The sequence below is a fragment of the Neopsephotus bourkii genome, unplaced genomic scaffold (genome assembly GCF_033783945.1).
Source record: "Neopsephotus bourkii isolate Nb327-2 ecotype Australia unplaced genomic scaffold, CSIRO-AGI_Nbou_v1 NB_74, whole genome shotgun sequence".
In the NCBI taxonomy this organism is placed as follows: Eukaryota; Metazoa; Chordata; class Aves; order Psittaciformes; family Psittacidae; genus Neopsephotus; species Neopsephotus bourkii.
This window is the reverse complement of record NW_026900591.1, coordinates 236,667-257,956: the sequence shown is the minus strand read 5'-3', so window position 1 is coordinate 257,956 and position 21,290 is coordinate 236,667. Positions and strand designations below refer to the sequence as shown.

At 41.5% G+C, this 21,290-nt stretch overlaps 1 long non-coding RNA gene across 1 annotated transcript; it reads right to left on the bottom strand.

Moving 5' to 3' along the window:
- Nucleotides 1-674: 674 nt before the first annotated feature.
- LOC133212862 (uncharacterized) lies at nucleotides 675-21,290 on the bottom strand. Its single transcript, XR_009725630.1, has 3 exons — nucleotides 20,897-21,290; nucleotides 18,650-18,795; nucleotides 675-3,536 (listed from the first exon to the last, which is right to left on the bottom strand). It is a non-coding gene; the product is annotated as an uncharacterized LOC133212862 (long non-coding RNA).

The window sequence follows — 21,290 nt, the reverse complement described above, 5'->3', positions numbered from 1 at the left end:
GTTGTTGCTGCTTGTTATTTTGGATGAACAGTACCCCCTCCTTGCAAACTGGGATTTTCAGTGCAGCCTCATACGAGTTAATCAGGCCACACTCATAGGAGCAGCAAGGTCTTGTTTTCAGCAGCAGAGGTGGAGACCCTTTGTTACAGGCATACAGGCACTTCGGACCCCTCTGAAATGCAGCTTACATGAAATGGAATGCTTAACTGTAAAATTAACAGAATAAACACTGGGAAAAATCCTACACAACAAAACTTAGCAAGCAGATAATGCTTTTGTAGGAAGCATCTAGTTAGCCTTGGTCATTTCATCTATAGACCTCTCACAATTCCAAAGGCACCTCTGATTTCAAAGTTGTTCTTACAGCTTGCTTCTTCCCTGCTTAGTTGTTACAGTACTTCCTACTACTGAAACAGATCCACAGAGATGTAATAGTGATGTTTCACTCTTTTTTTTTTTTGTCTTCACATAAGCTCCCCATCCCCTCTTATCCCACCCATTTCTTTCCTTGGCTTTACCAAATTTGTATCAGACAAAGCTATGAACAAATAAACATTCCCCTTTTAAAATTTACTGTGTATGCTGTATTATCCCATAACTAAGCGATGGTCATCTCAAACATCTTGCATTAGTATAACAAGTTATTTTTATTTATTTTTACTATCTGCTTATTATCATCATTAAAAAGAAACAAAATACAAATTAAAGTGCAATAATCTATGGCAATGCAAACTGTTAAGTATCTGCTTTACATCCATAGAGGCAAGGAAATTAAAAGAGGCTTAAACTCTGAGCTAATGCTTCATCCCTAATTCATTCTCTTGTGCCCATATATTGAAGTCTCAGCACAATGAATCTGTGAAAAGACACATTAATGTGTTGTGGAACTGCTGTACAATAAATTGATAGGGAATTTAATGTAACTCTGATCAGAGGCTGGGCCAGAGATTTCAGTGATGAGTAATAGCAAGCAAAGAATTTACATTTTAATTCAGGCTTTCCTTGAATTTTTGGCTTTAATTGATACTCCAGATAACTTTTCGGAAAGAAGGCTTCTGCTGAGGCATCCTATACAAGGCAATGAATGCCTGACAGCAGTTAGTACTTTGTGATTTAATTGCACTGGTATTTCTTAAAAATAAAGGTCATATGTCTCAAAACAACATCAGGGTCTGAACCTCTTCTATTAAAGACTACTGAAAATTAAGTCCCCTTTACAACAGGAGGAGCATACCAGGTCTAATATTGCAGAGTATGTTTGTACTCACAAAGGGCTCACAAGATCTCATAATCCTATACTCTAACGAAGCAAAAATATCTTACATGGTATTAACATCAAATCAAACAGAAACTCATGCTCCGTGATAATTGTTTTCAAGAAGAGAAGCTTGCTTTTCAAAGTTCTTTCTGCTTCAAGCTTGCTTTTTAGATTTGCTATGAAATGAAACATGAATTTAAAGAGTGGAGATTCAGAAAAAATAGAGAAACGGTGTAGTCTTTCCACTGTAAATACCCATGCTGAAATGACAAAGGAGGTGTATGCAAAATCACTGCAAATAAATTGCTACATGTGCCGTATCTCGTAGAACTGCTGAACAGTTTTTATTACATTTTTGTTCATTGGAGATTGCTATAGAGATCTCTGCATTGCAAGTAGCCACACCATTTCAGTGCTTTGCTGTTTCAGAAGAGCAGATTTTCTTGATTAATAACAAAAGGTTTTGTTGGGATCAGAGCTGTTTCCCACCATCTCTATGCAAACCCGGCAACACAAACTGTGTACATTAGCATTTCAAGGAGCCTCCTATTAATGATGGCAAGAAAAGCTCCTCTCGGTGGGTAAAATCCATTTTGTCCTCTCTTGTGACATCTGTTCTAACTTTTAAAGCCAGAAAGGAAACTAGATAATGCCAGAGAGTCTTTTGATTTACTGTATTGGCACTTGTGATGATGCTTCAGACTATAAAAGCATGTAACCCTAGTGGACATACATGACTGTGTAAATGTGAACATCTGCATATTCCCACAACATAGGGTGAATTGAAGAAGCAATTCCAAAGTTCTTTGTTAAACTTTTAACTAGCTTTTTTTTTTTTTCAGGATTTCATAATTATGCTTTCAATTACTTCTATACCGTACAAAATTCAACATTTTAAATTGTATTTTTATGTAAATGCTTACTGCTACATATGTTTTTTGAATTAATTTCATTTCCCAAAGCTTCCCTTTTTTTTTTACATTTTTTTGTGAGTAAAGGCTTTGAAGCAAATGGAGTTGGAGGAACTCAAATATAGTTAAAAAAATAAAACCCAAACAGTGCAGGATAAGAAAAAGTAAACTAAACCCTGCAGATTTCTTACCTCTTTTACACCATCTGTGCAGTATTGCTCTTAGGCCTTTTACATTGGTCATCCTGGGAACAAAGCTGAAGGCAGATTCCAGCAGTTTTTCCATTCACTATTCATTCAGAGGTTCATCAGCTCCATATGGATCCAGCCAACTGCTGTGTTAAATCAGAGCCTTTTCCCAGAATTGACATGGTAATGAAGTCATGGTATTGCTCACAGAAAAGGCCTCCATAGGTATTTTCCTCTCTAACAAATCCAGCCTTTTCACCCCATTCACTCCCTAAAATTATCTCATAACGTTACAACATCTGTGAACTGGGTTTTTGCCTTTTAATGTCTAGCATGTTTTATTACACGACTATGCATTACATACTGGTTAACAAGACTCCTACATAACCAAGGAAATAAAATAAACTTGCTCTCTTCTTTTTGCAGCTCAGATTATTTCACCCCCTTTTAATTTATACCTACTACCTTTATTTTTCTCCATACAGAGCTGTCCAAAGTAGCGATGTACAAGAAACTTCCATTTTTCTGATCTCTATCAGAAAATGGGTTTAGAAATATTCCAGCATGAAAAATTCTTTAACCACAAAACAGTAAATCCATCAATATGAAAAACTGCTAAAGTGAAACTGTGTTAAGGGCAACTATGTTCTAGCTAACAGTTTCCTTCACTTCATGAGATGTATGGATCTGAACTTTGCTTGAACAGCAACAGTTCAATATTTGATAAAGAATAAATATGAAAAAGATTATTTCTGTAATATGCCATCTGCAATGAATATGTAGATACTGCCTTGATATGACAGCACAAGGTTGCTTTATTGGAATACTACATCTTTCTCATAGTAATAACGTACTTCGACAACTACGACATATGAAACCAGGTATCATTATAGACGTATATGTCCAAAGTTAGCATATAATGACTAAAGAGAACAGTTAGTTACTCACAGTTAGTGTAGCTTTTTGAGATGGCTTGTCAATATTTATTCAGGTTCTGGTCCACATATATCCCAATACTTTTTTTCTGTGTGAGTCAAGACTGCGGCATTTTGTATTGGAAAGCAGAAAGATATGGCACAGATGATCCCCCCTCCTGCACTCTAGTACAACACGCATCCAACTGCACCTATTGAACTTCTGGAACTTGCTCATACAGAAGGCTGTGGAGGGCAACTGCATCTGTAGGATCACAAAAAAATAAAAGAGAGAACTTAATGGACCAGAAGTCCAGAAACAGACACTGAAATGGCTAAGCAGGGCTACACTTCCTAACGTACCTAATACAGCTGCTCTGAGTGCTAGAAAAGCCAAGGGGAATGGACTGAAGAAAGTGGCCAGGCTGGTATGGTCTCCCTAAATAATATCTTGTTTCTCCTGGGGACAGAACACTTGGGCAGCTGGACCTTGGTCTAATCCAGTTAGTGCCAATCCCAAGCTCTTTTTTACATCCTGTGCATGTCACTGAGCCACCACTCAGATCCTAGAGCTCAGCATTCCTTCTACTTAAACAATGACTGCAGGACTGCTCAGCCAAAACTGGCAGCAAACATGGACCTACTATTCACAGTAAAGCTGTCTAAAGGTAGATGGAGCATAAGATCAAGTCATAGAGAACCAGGAACAGCTTTGGAGCAGAAACTGTGAGATTTCTTATTCTTATCCAAGACAAATATTTCATAGTGTCTCCGGTAACAAAAGACACACTATTAGTGAGCAACAATTAATGGTTGTCTTATGGGAGAGCTCCAAATGGGTATGGGACAACCCCCTGGGAGATGTGGGATATAGTCACTGGTACCTCAACTAGATGCTGTATTATAGCTAGGTGACAACATCCGTGCTGAATTAGTTCCTGGGAAAAAGTATTGTTGTCTGTGCATAGTGAAGTAAGGTGCATCAGCATGATTCTTTAGTGTATTTATCGTTCACTTGGAAAAGGAGCACCAAAAAAACACTGGTAGATATGTGCTTTTCATGGGTGAATTAACTCAGAAGTATCCACTATTAGTGGGACTAGCCAAACAAACATCTTTAATCCTGACATCTTTAAGTCTGTTATATTTAAGGATACAAAACTTCAGGTCTGAGGCTATTCCTTCCGTACGTTTAATTACGGACAGCTGCAAGGCACAGTGACAGCTTCACCTGCACAGTTACTCAGAAACATCACCCCGGGCGCAACCAAATTTGTCCTGGGATGCACGACAACAGTCCTGTGAAGAATAAAGAAGCACCTGATGAGTGTGTATAACATCCTTAAAATACTTAGGGCAATTTGGGAAAAAGAATCAATCTGTTTGTATAGAAATAGAAAGAAATGCAAGAAGAAATAACATCTGCAAAGAAACATTGCAAAGAAAAAAACATATGGAACTTCTATAGTAGATTATGCAAAAGAATACCCTTCCCACAATGACTATGTTTTACCTATCCATGAAAAACAGCTGCTGTCAGAGCCTACTCCATTTGTCCATGCTTTAGCTTTCAAGTTAAAGTTTCTACCACCGAACACGATGTTAACTGTTCAAGCAGGACAGACAGAGCAAACACGAATACAATAAAAGCTACCTACAGGCTTCTCTGGTCCCTCTGAATTGAGACAGGACCCTGTCCTGTGAAGTGATAACTCAGCCTTGGAAAAACAATTGCTGCAACAAAAATGTGGAACTGAGAGCAAAGCCCGACCAAGTTTCAAGTCCTGGTTAGTAAATCCTACTGCAGCAGGCTGCTGTGGCAGCCTTGTGCACCAACCAAATGGATGGTTTCTACCAAAGTTTTCCACATGCCCTTTGATACCAGGCAGTTACGAAGCGGAAATGTTATCAGCATCCTCAAAAAATCATATGTGCCTTCTCCACAGTGCCATATGTCTCCTCCTCTGCAGGCAGCAGAGTTCCCAAGTTGTCAAAACCAAGCTCTCCTGCACAGCAAAGAGCTGAGATGTTGACAAACACCAGGAGCAGCAGAGGGCAGGGGGCAGTGGAGGCAAATCCTCAGTGCTAGTGAGGAAGATGCACTTGCTCCAAGTCTCTGAGGACAGATGCTAACAAGCTGGGCATTCCCTGCATCTGGGACGCCTACTGACAATTGGTCTCACCCTTTCTTGGAAAGCTTTTTAACCTGTCAGTGCACTTTAGACCTCTTTATTCCTGACTCAGGCAGAATAGCTGTTTAAATGCAGCCTGGGGCGTGGATGTATGGCATTGTGTTATAACTGCCTCCCCAATATTTGCAAAGGGATCGCTTATCTATTATCTAGGTATTATGCATCACCCTGCTTGTTTCTTCCTACAGGCTACTACTGAAGCACAATACAATTGTGCTTGAAAGTCTTTTAACCCAATATACAAACATTCACCTCCATGAACAGCTCACACAATCTATTTACAATACTACACCTAATATTCTGAGATTGCAATGTAGTTATCTGCCTGTCAGCTACCTAGCTATAAACCCTTGGAGATGTATGCCAAAGGTAACTGATGGAGGGAAAGACAACTGGTTTGAAGCGGGATGCTGGCACCTCATCAAAATGGTGTTTATGCCATGGTCAGAGCTGCTCAGCTGTGCTCACATGTAGCACTGCTCTAATCATGAGAGGCTGAGGAAGAAATGAAGAGGAAAATCTGTCTTCTCAGTCAACCAGACCTCTATTTGCAGGTGGAAACCTGTATTCCAGCTCCTTCTTGCACTCCCGTAAGTATGGGGTGCTTGATTTAGTGGCACTACATGAGACAGGAAAAAAATTCCCTTGCCTTTCTCCCAGGAGTTAGAGCCATTTTGCTCCTCTATTACACTTATTAGAGTTGTAATGAATGAGAATAAATGAAAACATAATTTTGATTGGAATCAGACTCACAGGAGTTTGTAAAGGAAGGCAGAAGCCTTCCTCAGAGCATCCCACCCTGTGTCTACTTCTCACCTACTCAGGGATTTGGTATGGCAAGTTGATCAGTTTTACTGGTGAAATCCAGTTTTACTAATGAGCTGGAAAAAATATGCAACATGAGAACCAGCTTTGCCAGGCCCTCAGAAGGGGACACAAGTTAACAGGCACACAGGCTGGAACATTTTCCCAGATAGAAGTAGCTGGGATTTGAGGTACAAAAGCACAAAGTCTGGAGGAGACTCTGCTGCTGTTACCAGTGAAGGAGTAAGGAAAGACACTGCAGGGTCTTCAGACCTGCAATTCCTCCCAGGTATAAACACTCAATTTACAGAATGTAAAACAATATATGAATCACATGTGCAATATTAGGACCACAAGAAGACTAAAACATTGATTTTTTTTTTCCTCCATGGCTCACAGAGTTCAATTCCGCTCTGATGAAACCAGCAGAAATCTTTGCCTTCTTCTTTCAAAGGACAGACATGTTCTTTTACTCTCCCCTCACAGAGTCCTCCCTCTTTTCACCTCCCTTGCTTTTAGTCCAGCTTCCAACAACAGTCAGTGATTCCTGTAAATTAGCAGTAAGCGTACATCATTTCTATTTTTTATCTCACTTCTTTTCATCCTTCCTGCCTACTGCTGGTGGGGTTTGGTTTGTTTGGTTTTTCATTTCTAGCCATGTCTTTCCAGCTTCTCCTCATCTGTTCCACTCTTGAGTTGCTGTCCTTGCCATTTCTTCACATTCCTGCTTTCTACTTGACATTTGGGTTTAGGTACACCTCATGGCATCACTGTTTCCAATCCAACTACTACCTGCAGCTTTTGTTCGTGTTGACCAACAGTTCCCTAATATTTGCTGCCTCTACATTTAATCCATCACGAACCATAGGAGACCTATTTTTCCCATGCTTGTCTAACTCTTGAAATCAAGACTTCAGATAACTTGTAGCATTATAATCAATAGATATATAACTCAATAAAGAAATGTAGCTCAATTAATGACCACCCACACTTTCAAAAAAAAATAAAAAAATCAAAGGAGTAGAATATAGCACTGGTTACTTTAGCAGTTATCTTCTAGGTATCTTTTTTGGCCCTCCATAAGAGCATCAGCAGTTCAGACAAGCATGAGTGCACAGAACAAGAACACAGCCATAAAATTAAGTACTCATTAACAGTAAATTTCAGCATCCAGATTCCTTTCCAATATGCCAAGAAAACCAAGATGAAGGACTGGCAGGAATTTTAGGCCTGCTGTATATATTCTTTTGTAATTTCTTTAAAGATGAGGTGAAAGAAAATATGCTTAGTTGGTTGTAAGACTCTTCAGAAAGAAGCAAAGTTTGCTTTGAAGTTCACAAACTTGCAAGTATTTTAGCTGTAGCTGTTACATTGAACTGCTCGTTATGTGTAGCAGGAACAATCTGTTGCACTATTAATTTAAGAGCTCTATATACCTGCACGATTAATGATGCTGTCATTAAGAGAAGATGGGGTGCTTCCTTCGTAAGACCTGATCCTGCAGTGATCTTCACATCAGCAGGTTATCCATCAGTCTGGAACTCACAGATGGATCAGGCACCAAGCCCCTACTTTCTCTTCTTTACAGTTTATTTCTTTTGCAACTTACTTAGTTTCATGTCACCTTAGAAACGTCAGTTGGACTCAACTGACCACACAACTAACAGTCAGAGGCGTGTCAACAAGGAGATACTCGAGTTCACTCGCATTTAACTGATTTGGCCATGTTAATTACAACCACAACAGAGCCTGGGTACCTGTGCCAGGTAGCAGCAACACCAGAAGCAGACATTCTCTGGAGACAACTCTTGAGTGCACCGAGTAGACGTTGATGTCTGCTGACTATTTGTTTTTGTCACCTGAAGAGCAATCGGGTGTACAAGAAATCCATGCAGGACTGGCAAGGATGGCACTCCAGGTATGTGACTCCTTTACCAATATGGAGTAGCAGCTGGAGTCCAGATGGGAGAACTGAGTACTTCCAATAGTGCTGGACTCCTACAGCTAGATCAAGCCTCTGAATGCTGGTGGTTTAATCTGAGGTGAATCCCATGCTTACTTATTAAAAATGCTGCACAAAAATATGTAAGGAGATTTTAAGACACATCTTTCTTAAGTTTCATGGGACATAGTAGACCTCTGAGAGACAGCAGAAGAGTCACCATAGTTTTGGTGGTTTGAGGGGGATGAACGTCCAACGCACACTCAACCTTTATAATTGTTCTATATTTTCAGGGGTTACTTTAGTAGAAAAATGACTGGAAATCTTTCTAAGAGTCTGGAAAGCCTAAACATTTTCAGAAGCACACAAACACAGGGAGTCAACACATCTGTATGAAGTGTCTCAACTTTTGAACGAGTAACTCTGGAAGACTTCACTATAATCATCTGGACTTTGTGAGACACTGAAATATAACATAATTCCTGCCACTGACAAAGACTGACACTGTGTGATTGCACTGCAGTGGATGCTGCTGCAGGAGGTCTTCTGGATGCTTACGGAGAATAGAACGGTGCATTCTAGAAAACCAGAAAAAACTTGTAAACCAGTTTTCTGGGCAGTAAAGCCTATGACCCTGCTGGAGATATTCAGGAGTAAAAGCAGCCTTTGAACTGTATGCTATATGCAGCAGGTTGTTGCTGATAAGCCTCAAATGGGAAAGCAGTGACAGATCAGGCAGCTTCTTGTCTAGCTAGAAAAATTACCTCAACTGCTTTTGTGCAAAAGAGATCCCCAGTTCTGTTTCTCATTGAAACTGATTCCTCACAATTAAGGCTAATCCTTCATTTGATGTTTACTCAGTTTATTGTCTTTCCACACTCTACACTGTCCACATCTGGCATTATGCTTTGCATTTATTCTAGCCAATATACATTTATTCATCAGCTGTGTTTGTTCTAGCTATGGTTGAGATGGCAATTTCATTTTAAGTCTCTGCATGCATTGATGGACACGTTACCTTTCAGGTGAACCTTCTCATGCCTGTTCTCAGGACAGAGCTTCCATTTTTTTTTATGCAAGTTGGTCCCTTTCAAACATGTCACATTTAGATGTGAAAACGCATCATTTTAACAGAAATGCTTTTTGATATGAAGTGCTTTTTCATTTCTGTTTTTGAGGCTTTCCATTTTAAAGCAACTCTGAAATTCTAGGCAGAAGTATTTCTTCAAATGTTACCATAAACGTGAAAAAGGAAGGCACAAGACTGTACTTAGGAAAGGAAAGGTTTGTAAGGAGAAGGAACACTACCACTCCTGTTCATACATGAACTCCAGTGGGAGGGTAAAAGTGTGTTACTGTGAGAATGTTTGCGTCACGTTTGCATACAAACAGTTACACAGCACTGAAATGAGTCATGAAAATTCACATAGTTTCTAAAATGAGTGGGTATGTTAATGCAATGGTGAGCTTTCAATTCAAGAGATGCAAAAATATTTACTGTTCTGATTTCAAAAGACTTTAACTTCTGTCCATTATTCCTGCCTACTACAGCAGCATACGTAACTTCACCAAATTCAGATTTTGCCAGTATTTATCTGTGCAGAGCTGGATTTATTTACATTTTTTTTAAGGAAGCGTGGATTTTTCTGGTGCAATCTAACATTAGATTTCTGGTGAAATGCATCATATCTCTGTTTTGTGGCCACAACATCATCTGCTTTGTTATTCCCCCTTCTAGAAACAATGCTTAAAAACAGCACTAGGCAACATCTTGAAGGTTATCTGAAGTACAGCACAGAGCAGTGCTAGCACACTGATTACAGAAGGCACTGCAAAAGATACAGCCCTTCTCATGAAGCTTTACTTCCTGCCTGCAAGTACCACTAAGGTGATAAACCTGTTCATTGCAAGCACACAGGCAGCCTAAAACTAGCATTCAGAGTGGGCAACAGCATCAGATGAAGGAGTAACTGGACAGGATTTTTGGAAGTAAAAAAAAATCAGATGAGCAAAAAGAAAGCTGGGGCAGGCTGCGGCCTGGAATGGGATAATAGTGATATCTTATCAAGAAGTCAAAAATAAACTTAAATTCTGGTAAAAAAAAGGCACTTGGGCTAAGATGCTCAAATGTGATGACCAGGAAAGCAAGGAAGGTGTCAGAGAGCTGGGCTTTGTGCAAAGAGAACGATGAGAAAGAGCTACTATTTTTTGGAAGAATGCTTCAGTCCTTACCTGCAGAGTTGTGTCAGGCAGTATGAGGATGACAGAAAACGAGTTAAGATGAGCACAATATTCTGTTGCTATAATAGCAAATACAAAAAAAACCCGAACATATAAATTAAAAACCTGAGTGCTGTTCATGTCCAAGACCCAGGAAACAAAGCAGCAGGCTTACCACAGCTTGAAGAGCTCATTCTCCACTAAAAAGGTTTATAAAAGCAAAGGTAATGTAACAAACAGGAGAAATAACAATGGATTTTTCTTTCTCCAGTACTAAGTGCAATAGCTAAACAACTCAGAAAGACAATTCGTGTTGGTAACTCTGCTCTTATACCAGCTAACCTAAGCACTTATCCATGCCATGGGTAACACTCCTATCGCTCTAGGAGAAGACATCACGTGAGGACTATAGGAACTAAGAACTGCCTGACTTCTGCATCTGTCATCCTCACAAGCTGCCTGATTTTAAAACATTAGCAAAAATGGCAAGGTAACAGCTTGTGTTTGTTCTGTCATCCCCCCACTTCAGGACCCCTGACGCACTGAGAGACAGACTGCGGGTCAGGTTCTGCTCTGCCCCATTCTTTCTGTAGTTATTTACACCTGTACAAACTGAGTGGAAAACATGCAAAATGGTACCATTTTGTTTTGATAGTGTTTTACCCTCACTTCACAGGGGTGAGAATGAATAGACAGGGTGCAAGGCAGTGGAGAATCAGGGATTCTGTGTATTAAAAAACAGTGCAGACAGGCACAGAAAGTGTCAAACCCCATACAAAAGGACTGTTCGTGCGTTCATGCTCAGCATCTGTGATCTGGACAGTATAAACAGAAGTCAGTATCTTTGTGCTATGGGGGGCTTATAGGGTTTTGTTTATATAATTTAAAAATCAGCAGACCTGCAAGGCTGAATGTTGCAGGGTGCTTTGCAAACAGCAATCTCACCCGTTCACAGCATTTCAGAAGCCTCTGGAGCATACGCTGAGGAATTCCCTCATTGTTGGTAGATGGTGAAGCCTATTGTCAGATGCCTGATACTGGCTCTCTGCCACATGATGCTGGAGCCTACAGTTTTAATTAAAAACCCTAAAACAATGTGAAGAATTGCTTGTCTGAAGCTCTGATTAGCTAGGACCCCTGCCCTTTCCATGAGCAGTTAGGCAAGTAATAGCAACTACGAAGGAAGCCCTCCTGCTACCCTGAAGGGTTAAGACCTTCAGCTCCACATGCAAGAAAGCCACCCCCCAAGAAACAGACCTTTGATGCTTGAAGCCAAGATGCGTTAACATATTCTGAAAGGGTGGACTCTGCATCAGTCCCCTAGCGAGGCAAGGGAACTAAATTCACAGATGTGCAAGAGTCATGAAGAATGAAAGAAGCATGGTGGCTAAAAGCAATCTGGTAGAGCTGTGATGGAAGGAGAAGGAAGGTAACAACCAGCAGAGCTGAGAGCTCTTGTCTACGTCAGCTGCCAATGACAGCTGGTGATTACTAAACTGGCATTATGGCCTTGTCCTCCCCAGCAGGAAAGGGCTTGACAGCAAAACCACAGCAGAAATAACGTGAGCATGTTTTCATATAGGCTGCCTAGAAAACAATTTAACTTCCACTCGGCCTAGCTATAATCAGCAATGCCCCACAGGCATCAGGGTCAAAGTGCATCTTAAGGAGTAATTTGAAGGAGAACGGCTGGACAGAATTTTCCAGACCTTTGTTCCAAGCATGGAGGATAGGATGCAGGAAAGCATGAAGATATCTGGGTGGGAAAAGGACTAACACATGGTAAAGGCTGGCATTGCTAGCAGAGCAAAGGTCACGTTCAGCAATGTGCTGAGTTAATAGAACTGCAAATAATGGGTGAAGAGAGTCCAAAAAAAGAGCAAGGTTCTTTTTTGCTTGAAGCACGGAGGATGTAATGGAGGTTAGGTGCAGGTTTTCCTCTTCAGCTATCTGGTTTGTAAATTGATGGCATTTTTTGCTGTCTGGAAGAAAAACCCATGTATCCTGGGATTTTATTTTGGTCTCCCTCATACTGTAAGCATGCTTGAGAACTATTAAGTTGAACAACCACTAGTTAAGCAGTTCAAGCTGGTCTCTGACAGGTTTCCCAAGCTGCTTCTAAATGCATTTGGCAAATAAATTCCTCCTCATCTGCTAATTTCAGACTTTTAAAATAATTTAGCTCTCAAGTACATAACATAAAGTGATTATCTTGTTCTTTACAGTCTGAGGGCAGAATCTATTTAGAACCTGAGCAGGCTGGCTACATGCAAGTGGAAAGCTTTAGATAAAATTCACTTGCCAACCCAGAGCAGTGAAACCAGATTCCGCTCTCACAGGCAACTGCTATACTACCCAACTAACAGCTACATCCCCATGTACATTCACAGGCACACCTGAAGCTGGATCCAAAAGCTGTGAACTGACAGGGAAAGTCTTCCTGGGTTTCACCGAATTTGCATCAGGCCCCATGTGCATAAAGCATTAAGACTACTGAGGCTCCATCAAAGGAGTTTCCACAGCCTGTTTTATGTCTAACCCACAGCCACCCCCATAACAGCTGATCCACGCAGACAGCCTGCTCTATTCTATACAGGAATGTACATTTGCAGCTTATACACATGCGCTCAACTCCACAAAACACTACCAAAATAGCAGAAAAGAGAGCAATTGGCACACTGCAGATTGTCCCTAAAACAATCCTGCAAGGTGTGTTGCTGTTCTCAGTACGGAGCAGAGAGTATCATCTCCCCAAATGGCAATGCCTTTACCAGGTTTAAAAAAGGAACGTCTGCGTTACAGCAAAAAACACCCAGACAACAGAAAAATCACCTAAAACTTTCCCATGACATTTTTTTTTCCTTGATGGAATCTATACAAACACTTGAAATCAAAGTAGAAGTTCACATTAAAGAAAAAAAGAAGACAAAACCATTGAAGCAGAGCATGGCCACTCTGCACTAAATAATCTGTGTCTGCAAACAGACCCAATCACCCCAAAATATTCATCAACACTTTAATATTAGATATGTCTTTAAAGTGATGCTGGATACTACTGAAACATCTTGTACCCCAAATGATACTAAACAGATACAGGAAGAATGATTTTTCCCATCTTGTGAAACTTTTCATGATTTCAGCAGTCTTACTAGCATGCTTCAGAAGAAAATCACGAGGAGTATTCTGAATATTTTCTCAGGAAGCTCTCAGAGAAGTGGTCTGATGTTTAAAAGGCCTGTCAAAAATCAAGACCTCATATTCCATTCTTCCCAGTTCAGACCATAACTCAGAATTTCCACTGTACCAGGTGAATGTCTCAAATGACCACTTCTGGAGTGTCTCTTATGTGAGGGTTGTAAGTATCTCACTGGCTCAGTCTTGAACCTGTATCTCCCATAAGCTACAAAATTTACCCAGCTGGGGCTAAAATCAGCAGAGTTTACTTCACAAGTTGTCCTAACAGGAGACAGAAATACGGGAAACTTCTTCAGAAGCATTCACTTTCTGGATGGTGTGGCTTATTTTAACTTGTCATTTCAAATGAAAGAAACATAAAGCAATGAACAGAGATCTGAAACTTTAATTCTCCCTCTCCCCTGTTCCTCTTTAATCCTTAGACTTCCTTGTTCCAGCTCCAACTCTTCATATAGCTATGACTGGTGGTTTCCATGGTCCTCCAGCCCTAACATGCTCAAACCAAGCCACCATCATCTGCCTTCTGTCCCTCTCCATCAGTGCCATCTGGTTCCTGACAGCCACCTTACTGGCTCTGCACTACCCTGCTTGTTCCCAGACGGAGAGCAGTACCTGAAAGCAATCTACGGCCCCTGAAAAGCTTTCTGGAAAGGAGACCAGGATGCCCCTTATTACAATGAACTTCTGTCACTGCAGAATCATTTCCCACATTTACTGACATTTCCCCCTGTCTGTCCTGCTCTCAGAAGAGATATTTCGTTTTCAAGGAAAAAAAATTAAATCATAAACTGTTAATTTTAAACCAGGGATCATTTGTGAAACAGCTGACCAGAACATATACTGGTTAATAACTCTAGTTCTGGTTGCCAAGCTTGTGATAAATGGGACCCATTCCTTCAGAGTGCTTGGCATTTCCATTACATGTTAGACATTTAACAACTCCCATTGACTTCCCATGTGGTAAACAGTCTTTTGACAAAAGTCTGCTTTAAATGACTTGTCCATCATCTCACAAAAAAACTTTGTGGCAGAGGCATGGATTGAATTAAGTCCTTCAGCTGGTTTATGGGAGTGTCTTGCCTCTTTCACAACCCTTTGCATACCTTCTACAGTAACTAAGGCAAGGCTTCCACAGAAAACAGCCTCACTGTGTAAGTCTCATCTATGCCACAAACAAATAAGCAGTCCTGCAATCAAAGATTACCATATCTAACAACAGGCTGAACTATGTCACAGAAAGGCACAGAGCTTACAGCTATGACCATCTAGCCTAGAGATTACACTTTGTGGCCAGTAAATCCCCAGCACTCCACAAGACCACAGCCAGAACAACTTCTTGGTGAAACTCTATCAGTCACCACTCATTTTCTTGCTGCTGTCAAGCTTTTTAATTAAAATGTGTGAAGTCACACACACATAAAAAAAGCAAAACTGGAGAACTCTTGGGGAAGTTTGAGACCACATCAAAACCAGGGTGTCTAGTTAAACCACATGCCAGCTGGGCTAAGGACAGCTGGACTCCAAAGTCAAGAGAGTACTGGGGTAGATCTAGAGTCTTTTAGATTTCTGTATTAGGAAGAAGTCGCTACAGAAGCAACTCTTTTCCCAATTGCCTGTAAACTATGTCTTGAAAGACAGGCTTAGATGTAGACATCAACCAGACACATGCCTTAAGTCAAGTGATGTAAATCCCATCTCCAGCGCCAAGAGACCTGTAGAGCTGTGAAAGAAAGGAGCACAAAACTATTGCTATTGAAGTGAAAAAACAAAGCAGAGTGAGAAGACAGGAAATAAAGAAACTGCAAGAAGTCCAAATTCTGACTGCTCAACAGAGAACAACTGAGATCCTCAGCTAGGTATAGCCCAGCTGTTTTGTTCTGGCCAAAAACATTCTAAGAAGTCTGCACATCCTTTTAATGTTTTCAGACCTCTTGTCTCTGCTGGAAACAATAGCTTAAGGCCTTAAGTAATTTAATTTTGAGTCCATTCCCAATTACTTTAATGTTGCCAAATTTAAACATCTTGGGTGCGCATATAGTTTCAGTATTTTGACAAAAGAAGTAGAGGGTTTCTCAAGCATGAAGCATGTGTTTTGTAATAGTCGAAGGCATTCAGCCTTACGGAGCAATTGACATGAACAATGTGGTGGAATTATCTCCAACTGTATTTGTAGCTAAAAACCCATCAGGAGAACGTACGACTTTAATTCCACCGAACTGGACTCTCGCTGTCCACTACTGTCTCTACAAGCTATATTTTGCAAAATGACTGCACATAACCCTTTGCTGACCTTTGACAAATATTAAATCATAAAAACACATAGCTTGTCTTTTCCTGCAATCATCTGTTTGCAAAGAATATATGTGCACTGAACTTCAACTAGCACAAAAACCCACTTGCACTCCTGCAATCTGATAAGAAGCCTGGGTGACCTTTTGCTGATCTCTGTTGAAACAATGATGTATGGATTTGGGATTTATCCTATAGTGTGCCTCAGCATTACTCCACATCATCAAAACTGAAAAACTATAGCTTTTTGAAACTGAAAATTACATGTTTATCTCTTCAGGGCTAGGATTAAAGGTAACACTTTTAAAGGCATCCAATCTCCAGTTTTAGAAGTCAGAGACAAATTTTTCCTGGTATGCAAGTGCATAAAATGCAATATAAACTTAGTAATGTTTTCCATAGTACTTAACTTTCTTTGATTTAAATAAGCAGTCTTTCAGCTTTCTGAAGTTCCTGGCTGTAGCCTCTTTATATCTTCTGACATTTTTTATGCAGATTTTTATGCAACTGGCTCCTCTCTTAAAAAAAAGTATGCAGTGCCTCTATAGTCCCTTAGACCATCTGCAAAACAAGTTTGCATGACGACATGCAATAGTTCCATAGTGTTTCAGGCATCCAGCACAAGGATGTATGAGTGCGAACTAGGGGCACACATGACCTTTAGGATCTACAGGCCTCAGAGACACATCATCCCAAGGCATTTCACCCCACCTATCCATCTCCAGCCTCCCAATGGGAGGAATGACCATTGTACAGAGACAGAACTCAATTAACCAGCTTTGATTACATACCAAATTTTTAAAGGCTAAAACTGGGGTATGATGAATGAGAAAAATTAGTCATCTACAAAGGAATTCACCTCACTTGGCATCTATAAGTCAGGCTTCTGGTCAAAGTTAGTTGTCTAGCTTCTGCTGAGAACACTGGCCCCCAGTGAGGAGATTCATTCCATCCAGAAAGAGGTGTTGAACAGGCACAGAATGAATCACTCTTTGCAGGTGTCTCTTCTCTCTTCCCACTGACTGCAGAGACACCAAACCTCCAAATAGCTGAGATAAGGTGAGATAAACCTCACCCTCAAGAATGGGTGAGTCTGCCAGGCCAGGCCCGGCCCAGCATTCAACCTTCTTGCCATTCAGGAGATGCCTTTACCTCTAAGCTATAATGTCAGGCTCCCTCTTGTTTACAACCCCTCTGGCCCTTTGAAATTTGCATCTGTATCTTTACCATGGCAAGCTTGAACAGGATGGGTGGGTGTCCTCCACCTTAGCCTTATCTCTACTCTGGTCATGAGGGGTGCTTTGCAAGCAGAAGGGAGTTTATATCACCTCTGATGAGAACATTGAATCTGAGCACTTCCAGGGCAAGTGCTCTCAGGAGAAAAATTGCTTATAAAAGAGCAGCAGCTCTTTTCTTTCTCTCTCCCTGAACTTCCCGACAGCTACAGCTGCTGCGCTTTGTGCTAAGCTCCATGCTGTCAATGTGCATTTAAGCATGATCTGAGCATACCTCCTGGACCAAGCCTCTCAAGAGATTCACACACATACCTGTTTTGTGATTCCCAGGTGGGTTTGTGCAGGTGACAGTCACTAAGAAAGTCAGCTTAACCTAGATAACGCTCATTCTGGGCCTATAACAAAGCGAAGTTTTAACAGCCTAAGAAACTTCACTGGAACTCACGTGGTTCAGCAGGACTCGAGAGGGTGCACATCTATTTAAGACGTGGTGCATAGTTTGCTAAGCTGCACTTCCAGTATCCAAAACCTGAGTGCAATTATGCTCTCCTGACCACAGAAAATTTTGCCTCTATATATTAGCGAAAAAGGATTGAAAATGCTGTGGGTCCTGTCCTAACATAACCAATAACAATAGCTTTGGTAAAGCACTAAATCAGCACTGCCTGCTACAAGGCTTTCCAATACATAACAGAGAGAAATCTACCTGAAGTGAACAGGAAGCCAAGATTGTAGATTCACCAACAATCAGAAGACAGTCTCACTACAGACTCCATTTCTTCTTTATGTCCATGAAATATTATTACTGAGCTAGAACACAGAGCACACTGTACAAACATATCTATACTCAAAATTATACTAATTTTACAATTTGAAGGGGGGGGGGGTGTTTAAAACCATACCTGGAACAGATTTTCAAAGCCTCCCACCAATCCAATTCCCCATCCCTCCTCTTTCCAGGGAAATTAAGCCAAGCATCCTGTGATCTCATTCCTACAGTGCTGTACCTAAAAATCAAAGATAGGCCAAAGTCAGAGGCTGCGGGGAGCTGGCCCAACCATCCGGATAACCCACAAAAAGAAGCAGCAGCCTATTTTTTATTCCTTGGTTTATTCCTTATTGCACGAGAGGTACCACCAGTAACTTCCTGCCTGGTTTCTCTTCCTGCTCTATTCTAAATAGATTGTCCAGAAAAATTGCCAGGGAGTGCAAAATTTGCAACATTTCAGACCTATACGAATTAAAAGGTATCACTAGAAAAGCTACGGTAGATGAAAACCATCTGCTATGTAAGCTATGCACTAAGAAGTGAATGTTTGATCCCATAACATAGAGAGCCATCTAACTGGTTCACTTCTAGAAGACATGCTATATAACTTAAAACACAGACCTTGCATGAATAAAATAGTTCAAGATCTTAAAAAATAAATGTTTCTGCTTTACAGTAAAAATGTACGAGTTAATACATGGATTTAATACACCGCACACCAGGAACAGTTACTATGCCAGAGAGACAGATGTTGCTTCCAGAAAGATTTAATGGCAGTTTTCTTCAAGTAGCATCAGGTAAGAAACAGCCCTTTGCAGATGGCAGTTTACATAGAAACGCCTTGAGGGCACTGGTCCTACTTACAGGAACAAGAAATCCTACAAAGGACTTGATACAAATGTCCCAGCAAAACCCCACAATTCAGGTAGAAACACCCCTCTTTGCAGGGTGGTGCTAAAAAATGCAGCCTGAGTAAAAGGCGTTCCTGCAGAACAGTAGTTTGGGAGTGCAATCACAAAATGATACACATGTCAAAACTGAATCAGAACAAAGGCCTGCCTATCCTGAAGTCCAGCACTTCTGGCAAGAACCAGACGTGGAAAAAAAAGTGAGAAAATACGTGTTTTGCCACAATACTTCCCAAGCCTCCAACAACATGCAGCTTGGGAAGGTAGCAGTAGCAGCAGAGGGATGTTTAAATGTGGGGGTGAAGGGAATGATACTGTAAAAAAACAACACTATTCCAAAGCAAAGTGGGGGGACAGAAGATCTTACAGTTGGCAGATCCATGGCATTTGCAAACATGGCCCAGAAAAGGGCAGAGTTTGGAAAAGGGGGTCGGAAAACACATCCATGTGTTCTGTGAAGAACAGAGGGGTTCAGAGTGGGGTAGGTGCACTTGGCTGCATGCTTGCAGCCAGATGAGGTACCTGAAATGAGGAGCCGTGACACCAGCCCTACTGTCGAGCGGTGCTGCCAATGGGATGTGTAGAGCCCAGCCACAAGCAGCCAGGGGTGTCAGGAAGCAGGACTCATGCTCCCAGCAGCACGATTGTTCACAAGCAGCCCCTGTAGCAGGAAGATGTCACCTGTGTCTGCTCTGGGGCTGCTCACGCAGCTTCCCGGCCTGTGGTGCGCAGCAGTGGTGTCCCCCCCTGGATCCACTCCACCCGGACCAGCACCGGCGCTCTGTGAGCCATCGGTAGAACACAAAGGTGTATGGCCAAGGGCTTGGGGCCGCAGCTGTATCCCTGCCAGCCAGCACTCCTGCACTGGGGGCATGGGGACGAGGAGGGTATACTGCATGACATGGAGAGGAGCACTGGAGCAGGGGAAAGTGGAAATAAAACGTAAAACAAGATAAAAAACTGCCTTCCCCCAAGGCAGCTGCGGAGCGCGATGAAACCCCCTTTTAGGCACAATCAGCTCTGAGCATCTGGGCAAGGATGAGGTGGGTGCAAAGTGCACGGAAAGGAAATGTGTCAGCTGCAGCATCTGAGAGCAGCGGAGCAAACTCAGACGGGAAATGAGCTTGCAAAGTGCACCCAACAAGATGATCGCGAGGATAAGTTGATTCTATGGAAACTGCAGCCCGATGAACCAAAAAGCAGTTCGATCGCAAAGTTTTAGCAGGAGCCAGCTCATGCCTGGTTTCAGCTTCGTTCCCCACACCCTGAAGAAAAAAAAAAAAAAGAAAAAAAAAAAAAAAAAAGAAAAAAGCTGCACAATGTGTTTCTTGTTATTGACCAAAAAAAGAAAAAAAAAGAAAAGAAAGAAATGGGGACACAGGTTTTTTCCTGTATGGGCTACATCATATTAAGCTGTAAGTTTAGTTCTGGACAAACAATCTCTTGTTGCATCTCTGGGATGGAGGTTAATGAATTCCTACAGATGATGTTGGCCAAACAGTGGTCGGCTTGTGACTTGATTTCCAGCATCATGATGTGAGGGGATCAGTATAGAAAAGCACTTTGAAGGGAAGAGGCTGCCTACAGCAGGATTGTTTCTACAAGCTAATTGTACTGAGTGCAGCTGCACAAAGCTGGATCAACAGTAATAGAAGGCGGCGCAGACTTCCTGACGCCAGCCCCGCAGAGCTCCCACCAACAGCCTGGCAATTCCAGATTGTTTTCCAGACCTTATCTCTCCCCCAGTTTTTTCTTTTTTTTGTGTGTGTGTGTGTGTGTATTTTTTTTTCTTTAGCCTTTTTTTTTTTTTGTTAATTTTCTGACCGGAACAAAAGTAACAGGAAAATCCTTTGTGAAAGTAGAAAATGCTTTTACAGATCGGTGCCTTTCGCATAAGTTGTAACTAAATATTTTGCATGCATTACTCTCCAGCTCCGAAGAAAGTTAAAAAAAAAAAAAAAAGCCCAAACCCCAAACTTTCTAAAACTTGCCTGAATAAGTTGCAAACGCGCAGCAAACAAAAAGAACCGGCTGGTTCATTAAAAGCACCGGGTTCAGGGAGATGTTTTACCTGATACATTGAAAACTCCTGTATCAAAACGTATCTGGGCACCCCCTTCCCCCTATTCCCCCCCATGGCGCGGGGAAGCTGGATGGTGTCAATGGCTTGGGAACAGGCCAAGTTTAACAGATTTTTCAGTCCGGCTTCATGGCTTAAATACGCGGCAATTAAACCCATTTACATTATTGTTAGATGGTTTAGATAAGTTTCGTTAGAGCAGGGGCTCAGAGTGCACAGGGGGAAGCCGGAGGCCCCCGGAGCCCCTCCGCCCTGCCTCAGGGGCTGCTGTGGGACCCGAGGCTGCTCTGAGGCTGCATTAAGAAGCGAGAGGTCGGACAGCCTGCCCAAAACGCGTGATTTTTCCTCACAGAAAACACACTTTCTTTCTTTTGTTGGGGGAGTG